The following is a 13,810-nucleotide window of genomic DNA, read 5'->3' as shown; positions in this document are numbered from 1 at the left end:
TCTTGAGATAAGTTTCAGATCTTAAATGTCAATAGCTGTCTGTCCAATTAAGACCAAAGTCTTGAAGCCACCACCTACTAACAGTCCCCAAACTGAGAGGAGGTAAGCAAGGAAAAACATCTCAGTTCAGTCCATATAGTGCTATTGGTTACAGTAACTGAACAGTCATTCTTTTAAAAAGTGGAACAATGTGTTGAGAGGGCTTTTTATAATCTCACAGCTGGTTAACTGCATGTTGGAAAAGTTTCTGCTTTCCTTTTCTTAACAGTAAAAATGGATTGCCCTCAGTGAGACAGGAAGGATAATACTCCTTGTCCAAATGGAAGCATGTCCAATTCTAGCATGACTCAGAAAAGGCTAAATTACTTCCTGAAATGTATAGAGTGTCCAGATTCAGTGTTCTATTTTCCAGAGCCGGTTCTAGTGGGATGTTTGAAGATGTAGGGCCTCTCTGTTCCACTTCCTGGAGCAGGGATATACAGCAAGCTGTGCTGCTTAGGGAAATTTTCCCAGGCACAAAATTATAACAATGAAGTAAGATTGTGTTGAAATAGGTAGGGAAGGGTTGTTACTCAGTGGCAGAGCAAATGCTTTGCATGTAGAAGGTCCCAAGTTCAGTCCCCAGAAACTCTGCATAGGGAAGAAATGCTCCTATCTGAAACCCTGGAAAGCCACTGCCAGGCAGTGGCGACAACAGAGGGATAGATGAACTAGCACCAGGCTCTCTCTCAGTACAAAGCAGCTTCGTAAAACTGCAGAAGGTCCTGGGGGTGGTTGAAGATGTACTGCAGGCCACATGGACAATTTAGTCATATTTAAATCAATGAAACAAATGTGTTTTAAAAACAAAATAACTCTAAGGCACACTTCCTTCGAATCCCTTAGTATGCATGCCAAGTTTCAAGTGCTTAGGAAGTTTCAGGTCTCAGAGCTAAGGCAGTAAGAGAAGGACAGACAAGACACACAGCCTCTTTCATTATAGATTTTTCTTGCAAGGAAAAGGAATTCTTCATTTTTACAGAGAGAAAGATGTGCAGAGAGATTTCCACTGTTCCCAACCCCTTTCCACCAACGACCAATCTTTCAAGGATTTCCTAGATTTTGTGCCATTTCCCTCCCATTTTCTAAGGTTTAAAAGCCTCTCCTAAGTTTCAGAGTGCAATATGCCAGATATTTTGTACTGTTATCCTGTCCATCATTGAAATGGTGCTCCTAAAATCTTCTCTGAAATTGAATTTGGGCCTCAGATTGAATGAGTTTCAACCTAACTTGTCTGTGATTCTACACTGATGGGCAAAGGTTTACCAGAAGCTTTTAACAGGAGGTACAGTGGTACCTTGGTGCACGAACTTGATCCATTCCACAACTCTGGTCGTGACCCAAGTCAAATTTCCCCATAAGGTTCAATGTAAATAAGGTTATTCCATTTTGTAACTATTTTTTTTAATGACAGGGAAGACGGGCATGCTGGGGGGGGGGGAGCCAGGCACAATCGCAGACATGCTCATGGGGGAGATGGGCCACGATCACAAACGTTACCCAATGTGGAGTTTGCAGCCTGAGGAAATTTTTTTCCTAAATTTCTGTTCACAACCTGATTTGGTTGTGAACTGAGATGTTCATGAGCCGAGGTAACACTGTGCCAGGGATTTATACTGAACCCTTTGGTATACAAAGCATATGCTCTGCAACTTCTTACATCCCTTCTTGGTTACACTAGCTCCAGAACTCAAAATATGAATTTATGCTGATTAAAAGCTAAGTATGTGATGAAACTTCAAGCCAAGAGTAGAGCTGTGAAATTTCAGCTACGAGAAAGAATTCTCACTTTAGCCTACAAAAAGAAATTAAGAAAGACTCCAACAAAGCAAAGATTGCCTAGGGACTAGACAATCACTGCTTAGTTAAAAGTCATAGATAGTACTTCTACCCAAACAGCACTAATTATCCCTTATCACACTTTTTAAAATCCCCAGTATGCTCAAAATATGACCTGCAGCAAATGGTTTAAAAAGCCAATACATTAATTTGAATATTTTGATTGAAAACTCCACTGAATGCTTGATTTCTAATAACTGACTGAGTCTACTTCAGAATCCTCATTTTAAGATACTTTATTTCTAAATATATTATAGGAAGGGAACTCCTGTTTCACCCGTAGAACGTCTTGCCTGAGAGTACATTGATTCATGTTAAGTCCTCCAAGATACATTGCAAGCTTTTATACAGAGTTGCACAGTACAGAAGTAAAAGAGCAAATTCATGAAACCGAAAATGAACAGGTGTTTCCTACATTCTAGCTATGATGCTTTTGGCATTACTGAATTTTGTTTAGATACAGTGAGAATGCTAAATTTGATTGCCACTGGAACTGGCATTTCAGTATTCAGCATTTTGCCTTAGGATATTATATATTTTATTTAACTTCTGTCTCTTGATTCTATATATAAGCCACAACACATTAAATGGTGCATTATAAATTCATTGCTGACTTCCTCTAGAGAAAAGGCACAGATAGACTAAAGACTGAAGTCACTGAAGACTACTTTAGAAATCAAGGTCTGTTGTATAAAAAATACAAAAATAATTCAAAGCATGTGAGCAGTTCCCTTTCTTGTTAGCAAAACATTTCAATCTTAAATTTAGTTTTATGTAAATAACATTTGCCTTAGCTCTACTGAATGTTTATCTGAATAAATGCTACCATTTCTAACAACTGCAATTAATTCCAAAGAGTCTTTGTGTGTGTAATATTTTTAGAAAGGTAAACCATTAATTTGGGCAAGGTTGGGGTCCAGCGTTTACTTTTCAAGAACTGAAAAATAATCTCTACTAACATTATAAGAGGCAGGGACACATAATCAGTTGGTCAACAGTCCAATTCTATGTAAACAAATTCTGTTGGATCCAGCTGAAATGGTTCCCCAGTAACTTGAAAAGACTTACTACCTTTCCATACAGCCTGACAGAGCTAGGATTTGTCTGCTTAGACAAGTCTCAGTTTTGTCACCAGGTGCATCCTCAATGCGGAATGGTTCCACATGAAGCTTTTATTGTGGAATTGTCCTGCTTCATTCATGAAATTTTAGAGTGGGGCCAGACAATGGCCTCTTCAGTTTGCAGCTCCCGTACATTTTTTATTTTTTTCTCTCCCTGCAAAAAAAGCTGTTAAGGAAAAAAAGACAAAACAGCAACAACACCTTTTGAGTGGTACTATCTGGAAGTATCTACATTGGCTGGATTCACATGACACAGAAAACAACTCTGCACTGTGTCCACAGTGCATGGATTTTTTGCACAAACTTACCAGTCAGATGTGGGGGGAGGGGGCAGATACATCACTTGACCAATGGGAACGAAGAAAACAATGAAACAGCTGTTGCTAGGGCAGTAGAGGGCAGTAGAGATCAAAGGCTAAGGTTAGAAATAGCAGTTTCCCCAGCCACTCTGGGCAAGGACTCTATGGTACTTCCATATCAACAAATGTAAAATTGTGATCCAGGTATGGTCAACTGGAGAGAGGTGAAGTATAGAAACCTTAGAACAGACTGGGGGACATATAGGGGTTTCCCCAGATTGTCCAGGCAGACCAGGTCACAAGAACAAAGGAATGAAAGCACATGACCAGCAGGCATGATCTCAAAGCAAGCTGGACATGTACAGAGCAGCTGCAGTAAGATCTGGGCTTTAAATACATATACCAGTTAATGGGTAATTAAGTAAGGCCCTCCCTTAACTCCTGTACCCCTTGCATACCCTGCAGCAATAATTAATGAATACCCCATGTGACTGTATTAGGAGGGAGGGGCATGCTAAAGACGTCTTGCTCCCTTACTTCCATGAGAAAAGACACGAGGAAGCCAGTCCACTCACCGGGCTTCTTTATTGCTGTTTACAACTTCTATGGATGTACTGCCCGAAGTGCCAAAGTCTCTTCCTCCACCCCTCTCTTCCCATCTCTCTCTGTCTCAATCCCTCTCTCTCCTCCTCCTCCTCCTCTTTCCCTTCCTCTGCTTCCTCTTTATAGCCTCCTCTCATGCACCACTCCACCCAACGCAGCTGTTCCTTCACAGGTCGGCAATTCCGCCCAGCTGCATGCTCGCCCACATCTCCCAACCATTGCAGTCCCATACATTGTTCTGTCCAGGCAGATTCCCAGCCATGCCCTGTTGTCTTTGGCCCTGCTTCGTTGAATGTCCCAGGAAAATGGGTGAGCCCTTCTACCTCCTCACACCCTGTAACCAACAGAATATGTAACATACTTGAATGCCACTGTACAGGTGTAATGTTATAATTTATTATTATTATTATTATTATTATTATTATTATTATTAAAACATTTTTATGCCGCCCCATTCGCCGAAGCCTCGGGGCAGCTTACAACAATAAATAAAACCAATAAGTTAAAATATACATATAAAATAATCATAATAATTTAAAACACACAATATAAAATAAGCCGCCCTGGCCAGATAAAATTCAGTAGTATTAACATTTAAAATGTTGCTTAAATAAAAAGGTCTTTGCCTGGCGCCGAAAAACAAATGACGGCGGCGCCAGGCGGACTTCTCTGGGGAGCGCATTCCATAACTTAGATGCCACCGCTGAGAAAGCCCTCCTCCGAGTAGCCACCCTCCTAATTTCTCTCACGGAGGGCTCCCGGAGAAGGGCCTCTCCCGCCAATCTCAGGGGGCGACTGGGCATATATGGATGTAAGCGCTCCTTCAGGTAACCAGGACCCAAGCCGTTTAGGGCTTTATAGGTCATTACCAACACCTTGAATTGGGCCCGGACTTCAATGGGGAGCCAGTGAAGCTGACGGAGAACTGGCGTCATGTGAACATAACGTCCAGTCCCCGTCAGCAGCCTGGCAGCTCTATTCTGAAGCAATTGAAGTATCCGGACTGTCTTCAAGGGTAGCCCCACGTAGAGCGCATTACAGAAGTCAAGACGGGAAGTCACCAGCGCATGAGTCACTGTTGCAAGGCAGTCGTACTCCAGGTAGGGACGCAGCTGATGAATCAGCCGAAGCTGGAGGAAAGCGCTCCTCACCGCTGTTGTCACCTGAGCTTCGAGTGAAAGCTCCGGGTTGAGGAGCACTCCCAAGCTGCGGACCTTGTCCCTAGGAGGGAGTGCAACCCCGTTCAGGACAAGGTTCAATTCACCTTCTCCGAAGCCCGAACCGCCAACCAACAGGACCTCCGTCTTGTCTGGATTGAGCTTCAGTTTATTGGCCCTCATCCAGCCCATTACCTCGGCCAGGCACCGGTTCAGTACAGCCACTGCCTCACCTGGATTGGTGGAAAACGAGAGGTAGAGCTGGGTATCATCAGCGTACTGATGGTTCTGCAGCCCACACCTCCTGATGACCTCTCCCAGCGGTTTCATGTAGATGTTGAACAGCAAAGGGGACAAAATGGACCCCTGCAGTACTCCATGGCAAAGCTGCCATGGCGCAGAGCCATAGTCCCCCAGCACTACCTTCTGGAACCGGTCGTTGAGATAGGAGCAGAACCACCGCAAGGCGGTGCCTCCGACCCCCATTCCCGCAAGCCTATCCAGAAGGATACCATGGTCGATGGTATCGAAAGCCGCCGAGAAGTCCAGCAGAACCAACAGGGACGCACTCCCCCTGTCCTTCTCCCTGCACAGGTCATCGTACAGGGCGACCAAGGCAGATTCAGTACCATATCCGGGTCTGAAGCCGGACTGAAATGGGTCCAGATAATCAGTTTCATCCAAGAGTGCTTGGAGTTGTCCCGCCACCACTCGCTCTAACACCTTGCCCAGAAACGGGATGTTGGCCACTGGTCTATAATTAGTGGCCATCCCTGGATCCAGTGATGCCTTCTTCAGGACCGGTCGGACTACCGCCTCCTTTAAAGGGGCAGGCACCCGACCCTCCCTCAGAGAAGCGTTAACCACTTCCAAGATCCAGGTTCCAATCCCGTGCTTGGAATCTTTTATTAACCAAGACGGGCAAGGGTCCAAAAGGCAAGTGGTAGGACGTACTCATCCAAGCACCTTGTCCACATCATCGGGCCGCAATAACTGAAATTCATCCAATAATTCTGGACCAGACGGTAGCGTTGGTGTCTCCCTTAAAACCTCTGAATCAATAGTGGAATCCAGCTCATGACGAATCTGAGCGATTTTCTCCCTGAAATGGCTGGCAAAGTCGTCACAGCGGGCCTTTGAGGGTGGAATCAGCTCTTCCTTCGGACCTGGACGAACCAGGCCTTGCACCGCTCGAAAGAGCTCCGCCGGAAGGCATTGTGAGGAGGCAATGGAAGCGGAGAAGTGTCTCTTTTTCGCCGCCCCCACCGCCACAGCATAGGCCCGATAGTGGGCTCTTAAGTGTGTTCGGTCAGATTCATCCCGTGATTTCCTCCACCTACGCTCTAGCCGTCTCCCAACCTGCTTCATCGCCCTCAATTCTGGGGTATACCAAGGGGAAGAGCGGGCTCTGCCCGGTGGGAGAGGACGCTTAGGAGCAATCATGTCTACAGCCCTGGTCATCTCCCCATTCCACAGTTCGACCAGAGCCTTGACAGGAGCACCCGTCTTGTCAGCCGGAAACTCCCCCAGGGCCTTCAGGAATCCTTCCGGATCCATCCGGCTCCGGGGGCAGAACCACACAATCGGGTCCACACCCTTACAGAGGGAGATGTCGCTCTCGAGCACAAACCTCACTAGGAAGTGATCTGACCATGACAGGGGAGTCAAGCATAAATTCCTCACCCTCAGACCACCCTCTTCCTGCCCCGTCGAGAAAACCAGGTCCAGAGTGTGTCCACGTTCATGGGACACATGAACTTATTATTAATGTAATCAATCATGTAATCAATCATAAAGAGCTTCTTGTATGTTCCAGTTGCAAAAGCATAAAAGGGGGTCATGCTCTGTGTTTTGGGTCATTTTGCAATTATTCCAGTTGCTGACAACCTTATTGTGCAGAATAAAGAAACAATCTAGACCAAGGGTTCTCAAACTTTTAAACAGGGGGCCAGTTCACTGTTCCTCAGACTGTTGGGGGTGAAAAAAAAAATATTTATTCATTTATTTTTCGATTTATATCCTGCCTTTTCCTACAAAGGGCTCAAGGCAGCTTACATCATTCTCCTCCTCCATCTTATCCCCAGAATAACAACCCTGTGAGGTAGGTTGGGCTGAGAGTCTGTGACTGGCCCAAAGTCACACAGTTGGCTCCATGGCTGAGCAGGAAAAAAACAATACAATATTTAAAATGAAGAACAAATTTAATCCGCCTAAACTTATTAGTATTTTAATGGCAAGTATGGGCCTGCTTTTGGCTAATGAGATGGTCAATGTCCAGTTTCATATTTGTCATTGCTAGTCGTAACAAGTGATGCAAACATGCATCAGTTAGTCTAGATCTAGTTGGAGATTTCAGATGTTTCATTTGGGAAAAAGTCTGTTCACAGACATAGGTGCTGCCAAAGATGGTTGCCATTTTGACTGCATGGTTCCTGAGATTGTGATGTGTCTCAGAGGGGAGGGATGCATAGAAATTAGTAAGGCTGCTTGACTTGAATGTGTCTTTCAGAAAGTCACAATTCTGTAGTTCAGCCAGTTCCATTTGGTAAATCGAATCAACAATTTCAATGCCAACAGAAAATAGGTTCCGGAAAAGCTGTATGTTCTGTTCATGGAGATGAAGCTCTTTAAATCTAATTCGAAACCCCTTCTGCAACATTACTAGTGAATCCACACACTTTGTTTGGGAATGCAACTGCTGGTTTTTCTGCCAACAGGTTTTGAGTTGAGGGGAGATGGCAGAAGTATTCCTCCTTCACTTGTTTAATGAGGAGATCTAATTTTACTTCAGATGCTTTCACATGTGAATGCATTATCACTGATGAGCTTCCCCTTTCCTTGAAGTTGCACATATTTCTCTGCATATAGTTTGTAAAGATGGACTTGAGTTGCAGAACTTAGTGAATATTCAGTGAGTTTCTCTTTCTTTTTTATCCTTTTTTTAATAAAGATTTTTATTAAGATTTTAAACTAAAAACTAAAAACATCAATCATCAAATACATCAGACGTACTGGGTCAGCCCCCTATAACATATCTTTTTAACATTCTGTAATCGTATTCAAATCGATTTATAAAAATTTAAAAACATCTTTAAATCTAAGCCAAGTCCCATTTCTCCAGCCAATCATAAAAAAGGTCCCAAGTTTGATAGAAGTCAGTATCTTCTCTCTCCTTCAGTAATATAGTCAATCTGTCCATTTCTGCACAGTCCAGAATCTTTTTTAACATCAATTCCTCAGTGGGTAATTCCTCACTCTTCCAGTATTGAGCAAGTGCAATCCTCTCAGGTGTGACTATATGTTGCATCAAATACATTTCTTGTTTGCTAATATTTTCCGGTATAATTCCTAACAAGAAAATTTCAGGTTTAAAAGCTAAGGATTTTTGTAGCATTTCCTCAAGCCATTTATGTATTTTAATCCAATACTTTTTCACATGTTCACAGGTCCACCACATATGGTAAAAAGTACCCACATCATGTTTACATTTCCAACATCCGTTTGACGTATTTGGAAACATCTTGGCTAATCAATTTGGCAACAAATACCATCTATAAAACGTTTATATAAATTTTCTTTATATGAAGTTCCTAAAGTTACCTTAATATTTCTCTCCCATAGCTTTTGCCACTTTTCTAATTCAATATTATATCCAAAATTTTGTGCCCATGTTATCATAGTTTCCTTAACCTGTTCCTCTTCCATTTTCCTGTCAAGTAAGAACTCATAAATTTTTTTAATCATTTTCTCATCTGTTTTTAGCATCACTTGATCAAAGGCTGTTAGGTCTTTATAAAACTCACATGTTTTACAATCTTTAGCATATCTTGATTGCATCTGCACCTTATACCACCAAGAGATATTGAGTCCCTGTTCTTGTATTTCTTGATCTAGTTTCAGGCCTCCATCCTTATCCAAAATATCATCATATCTTATGATCCCTTCAAAATTCAATACATTTGGATACACAAAAGCTTCCATAGGTGAAAGCCATCTTGGTAATTTATTGTACAATTTTGACTTTAACTTTTCCCACACTGACATTAATGATCTTCTAATAAAGTGACTTTAAAAAGTCCCATGAGACTTACCCTTACCACATATGCCACATATAAGCATGCCAACCCATTTGCAAATCATGACCTTCAAGATACAAAATTCTCTTATTTCGCAAGATTATCCATTCTTTTAGCCAAGTTAAAATAGACGCTTGATAGCACAACATCCAATCAGGAAGACCAAAACCCCCATTCTTTTTTGGTTTCCTTTTCTCCAAATAAATCTCAAAATTTGAAAATTTAAATCCTCAAAAAAAAAATTTATCAATTTTTACAGGAATCATTTGGAACAAAAACAAAAGTGTTGGTGATATATTCATTTTAACAAGTGCTATTCTTCCCATCAAAGACAATTGTAAATTGGCCCATTTTTCCAGATCACCTTTAATATCCTTCAATAATTTATCATAATTGTCTTCTTTCAAAGTTGTGCATTTAGCTGTAAGATAGATTCCCAAGTATCTGCAAATCCACTTGTTCTTGGAGTCTTTTTTTCTGATCTTGTGTGAGATTTTTTACTAAAAGTTTCGTTTTTTCTTTATTTATTTTCATCCCCGTAACCTCACCATATTCTTCAATCCGTTGTAAAAGTTTAGGGATTGTTACAAAAGGTTCCTCTGTTATGAAGACCAAATCATCTGCCAATGCTTGCAATTTATAATTTTCATCCCTAATTTTAGTACCTCTAATGTTCTCGTCATCCCTGACATTTCTATTCAAGCCCTCTAAAGTCAGAATGAACAATAGGGGTGACAACAGGCATCCTTGCCTTGTACCCTTTTGTATCTCTATAGCCCTTGTAAGTTTTCCATTAATTAACATCCTGGCCGATTGTCTTTGATAGATGCTTGATATTGCATTCATGAATTTTCCCTCAAATTCCATGTAAGCCATCTGTTGCTTCATGAATTGCCAATTAACATTATCAAAGGCTTTCTGGGCATCCAAAAACAGTAGAGCCATTGATTTTTCTGTGTGTGTCTCATAATATTCTAGGATATCCAAGATAGTCCTCAGATTGCTCTTCATTTGTCTTTTAGGCAGGAAACTATTTTGGTCTGGATGAATAAAGTCTATTAAAAACTTGTTCAACCTTTCTGCCAATATAGAGGCAAAAATTTTATAGTCTACATTTAGTAATGATATAGGTCTGTAATTTTGAATCTGTGTTAAGTCCATATCTTCTTTCGGTATTAATGTGATATTTGCCTCTGTCCAAGTATCTGGTATTTTAGCATTTAACAATGCTTCATTACATATATCTTTAAGAAATATAGCAAAAACTCCCTCAAAGATTTGTAAAATTCAGCTGGTAACCCATCCGGACCAGGGGTTTTATTGTTCTTTTGTTGCATGATTGCCTCTGTTATTTCCATAGTTGTTACTTCTTGGTTCAATAATTTTTGATACTTTTCTGGTAGTTTTGGTAAGTCTCCCTTTTGAATGTATTCTTTTACCTTCTCGATCAAAATCTCCTCCTTCCGGTATAACCGTGCAAAAAAGTCTTCAGCTATTTTCTTGATTTGTGTATTTTGTACCTGTAGTTGTCCTTCTCTGTCTTTCAGTTTCAAAATCAGTCTCTTCTCTCTTTCTTTTTTTACTTTATATGCTAGCCATCTCCCTGGTTTATTAGCATTTCTTTTTTATCCTGTGATATTTTTTAATTAAAAAACTATAATTTTTTTGCAGCTTCAGAAGTTGTGCCCCTCAACCTCTTCTCCACTGCCATGTGGTTCCTGTCACTGCCATGTTGTACATATTTCAGGGCTGCCAGAGCGCAGATAGTTATGACAGAATACAGGGAACCTCCACACATACACTCTGCTCTCTCAGCTGACATAATCACACAGAGAATTATCATCAGTGACCTGTGAGGGGCTGCACTCTGATCCTTATGCTAAAATACCACGGTTAGTTACATTTAGGAAATAAAATAAATCTGATACAGAAATATTCATTAATAAAAGTATTATATAGTTAAAAATATTTTTTTCCTTCTATCTTTTTTTTAGTGTCTCCATCTGTCTTCCCACTGCTCTCTTCTCTTCTGTATTCCCGCTCGTCTCTTCTGCATTCTCACTCTGTATTCTCACTCCTCTCTATTCAGAGCCAACGCATGCGTGCTATAGGGGGAAGAGCCGGCACATGCGCAATTCATGCTGGAAAGACCAGCACAGCAGCAGGAGCTAGCCAGAGCTAGCAGAGCGAGCCGGTGCACACGCAGTTGAAGGGAGCTGTCACAATTTGGTGTGTGTGCCGGCTCTCTGCTAGTCTCCGAAACTGAAAGAGTTTCAGAGTGCGCCTGCTCCAGCTCAGAGTTTTTGGATCATTTTTGCCAAACGAGTCTGAAATCTCTGAGGCAGGCCGGGTAAATGCCTTGGTGGGCCATATCTGGCCCATGGGCCTTGGTTGGAGGACCCCTGATCTAGACCCTCACAATCTTGTTCTGTTCATTGGGCTAAGCATGCCAAGACCGGATCCAGGTTGAATCCTTCAAGAACATTGATTTTATCTATGGTTTCAGAAAACTAATTCTATCACACCGGAGCTCCAGAACTGGGTCTGGATGACACAACAGACATACAATAGTAAGATTTTATCATGGCTTTTCATTTTGTGCAAACCTCTACCTTTGTGTAATAGGAAATAGAAATCTATTCTGTAAAGACAGACCAAAAGAAGATAGAAGAATCTCCAATGTAAGCAAATCAACAGATTTTGGTACACCTAAATTTAGCATAGGGTTCGAGACAGAACAGACTTGTAATGAAACGACCTGTTCACACATCATGCCAAGCCTTGGTTTGTTATTATCACAGGGGGTTGCAGCATAAGTGAGCATGACATCTGAACTGGGGGCTTCTCCCTTCCCATAAAGTTTTTTGTGATCTACATAACATTTTCAGTGATCTACCTTACTTGTTCACCTTGAAATTTGTGTGCAATTGATTTGCTTGCTTTGAAATATGGGTATGATTCCACTACAATATTCTGAAATTGTTATGTACAGTTGCCAACTAGCAATGAGAGGGAAGCAACAAGCATGAAGAGGAGAAAGATTCAAAAGCAGCCATTGGCTACAGATGAGATAGACTTGAAACACATTCTTAAAAATGTTTGCTAATTAACAAGGCAAAAGCAGAGAGTCCTCTGGGGGTGTACAATCAAAAGAACATTTACAGTTTATTCAGATATACATGGAACAAATGGAACATGTAGGTAGCCTGTCAGAGAATCTCAAAATACCAGCTGGGAGAATGTACGCTCAAATTCATAGGGAGATGGAATTTGTTACGAACCTCAGCAGTTTATTAGATAGAGCCCTCAGGTACCCTCTGCAGAAACAAAAGTTATGAACAGCACTGCCAGGTAGAGGCTGAGACCAACTACAAACTTCCAGAACATAAACAGAGGGTTTTATACATTCTGAGTCTCACGACATACATGCAGGGCAGGTGATGACAAAATAAGGGGAACACATCCAAAAGAATGTGAGAGATCTGCAGAGAGGACAGTGTTGATTACAAGAGATTGACTTAATGGTTCAGGAAGACAAGAATTTAGCTATGAGTTTGATCATGCAAATTAGGGTGATTGCAATCTGCTTAAAAAAAAAACCTTATCTGGCCACCTTATCAGTTGTTGCTGATCAGCACAAAAGTAGCCACTTTCAGGCTGTGAGTTCCAGTCTCTTGAAGGAACAGCAACGCTAATCGGTAACTTGGCTTGGAATTCTGCTACTTTCTGAGAAAGGGGCACAGGTTCCATTTTATAACACAAAGGCACACTTAAGCAACCTTTTTCTACCAGATTTTTTTCTGGATTTCCCAATGTCAAAGGGACTACCAAGATGGAATCTGTACAAGACATTTTTATAACCTATCAGTTACATACACAGTTTGGAGGAGAATAGGGGATTATGTAGGCAGAGGGTAAAATAGGGTTGAATCTGATTAAGACATAAAAAACAAAAAGACCATTCAGGACAGGTAAACATTAGCATTTCTAAGATGTACCTGGGGAACAAGATTTGCAACATGAATTCTTGATCAGGTCGGGAAACCCATCTTAAGTCTAAAACTGTTTTTACAGTGTCAGGCTTTTAGCAGCCATATTATGGCAGAGCTTTTGCTCATTTTGTTCTGCCACTAGCATGGGAAGTCCCAAAGTAAAGGCTGAAATTGATGAGATTGACACCACAAGGATATCAGTCTTGCATAAAGCATTGGTTGAACTATTGAAACTTGAGTTAGTTAAATTCTGAAATTCTCTATAAGTCTGATAAAATGGCAATAATGCTAGAATGAATGCTAGGTCACCCTATCCATTTTTAGACAGAAAAATGTCCTAGCACGCTCAGTGTTACTAACTAGCACGGTACCCTGAGGTGGTCTCACGTTTCAATTAACTCACACAGCAGGCTATATCAGCTATAACTTTTATTGCTTTTTTAGGGGGGTTGTGTGCTCAGGGGCCAAGGGATGAGGTGGAGGAGAGGTTTCTTGCTCAGCAGCCAGAGAGTCAGGCTGTGTCTGGGCCGTCTGAGCATTGGTTCTCAAATATAAGTCTCCTTGGTCAAATGCCAAACTCTCACTGCCAGCTCCTGTCTCTTCCTCGCGAGTAGACATCTCGGCCAAGGCGTCAGGCACGACAAATGGCTAGCTGGGAAATGCTGAAATTTTGACTTTTTTGGT

Source organism: Varanus komodoensis, unplaced genomic scaffold (assembly GCF_004798865.1).
Source record: "Varanus komodoensis strain SLA01 unplaced genomic scaffold, ASM479886v1 scaffold1, whole genome shotgun sequence".
In the NCBI taxonomy this organism is placed as follows: Eukaryota; Metazoa; Chordata; class Lepidosauria; order Squamata; family Varanidae; genus Varanus; species Varanus komodoensis.
Note: the sequence above shows the minus strand (reverse complement) of the source record.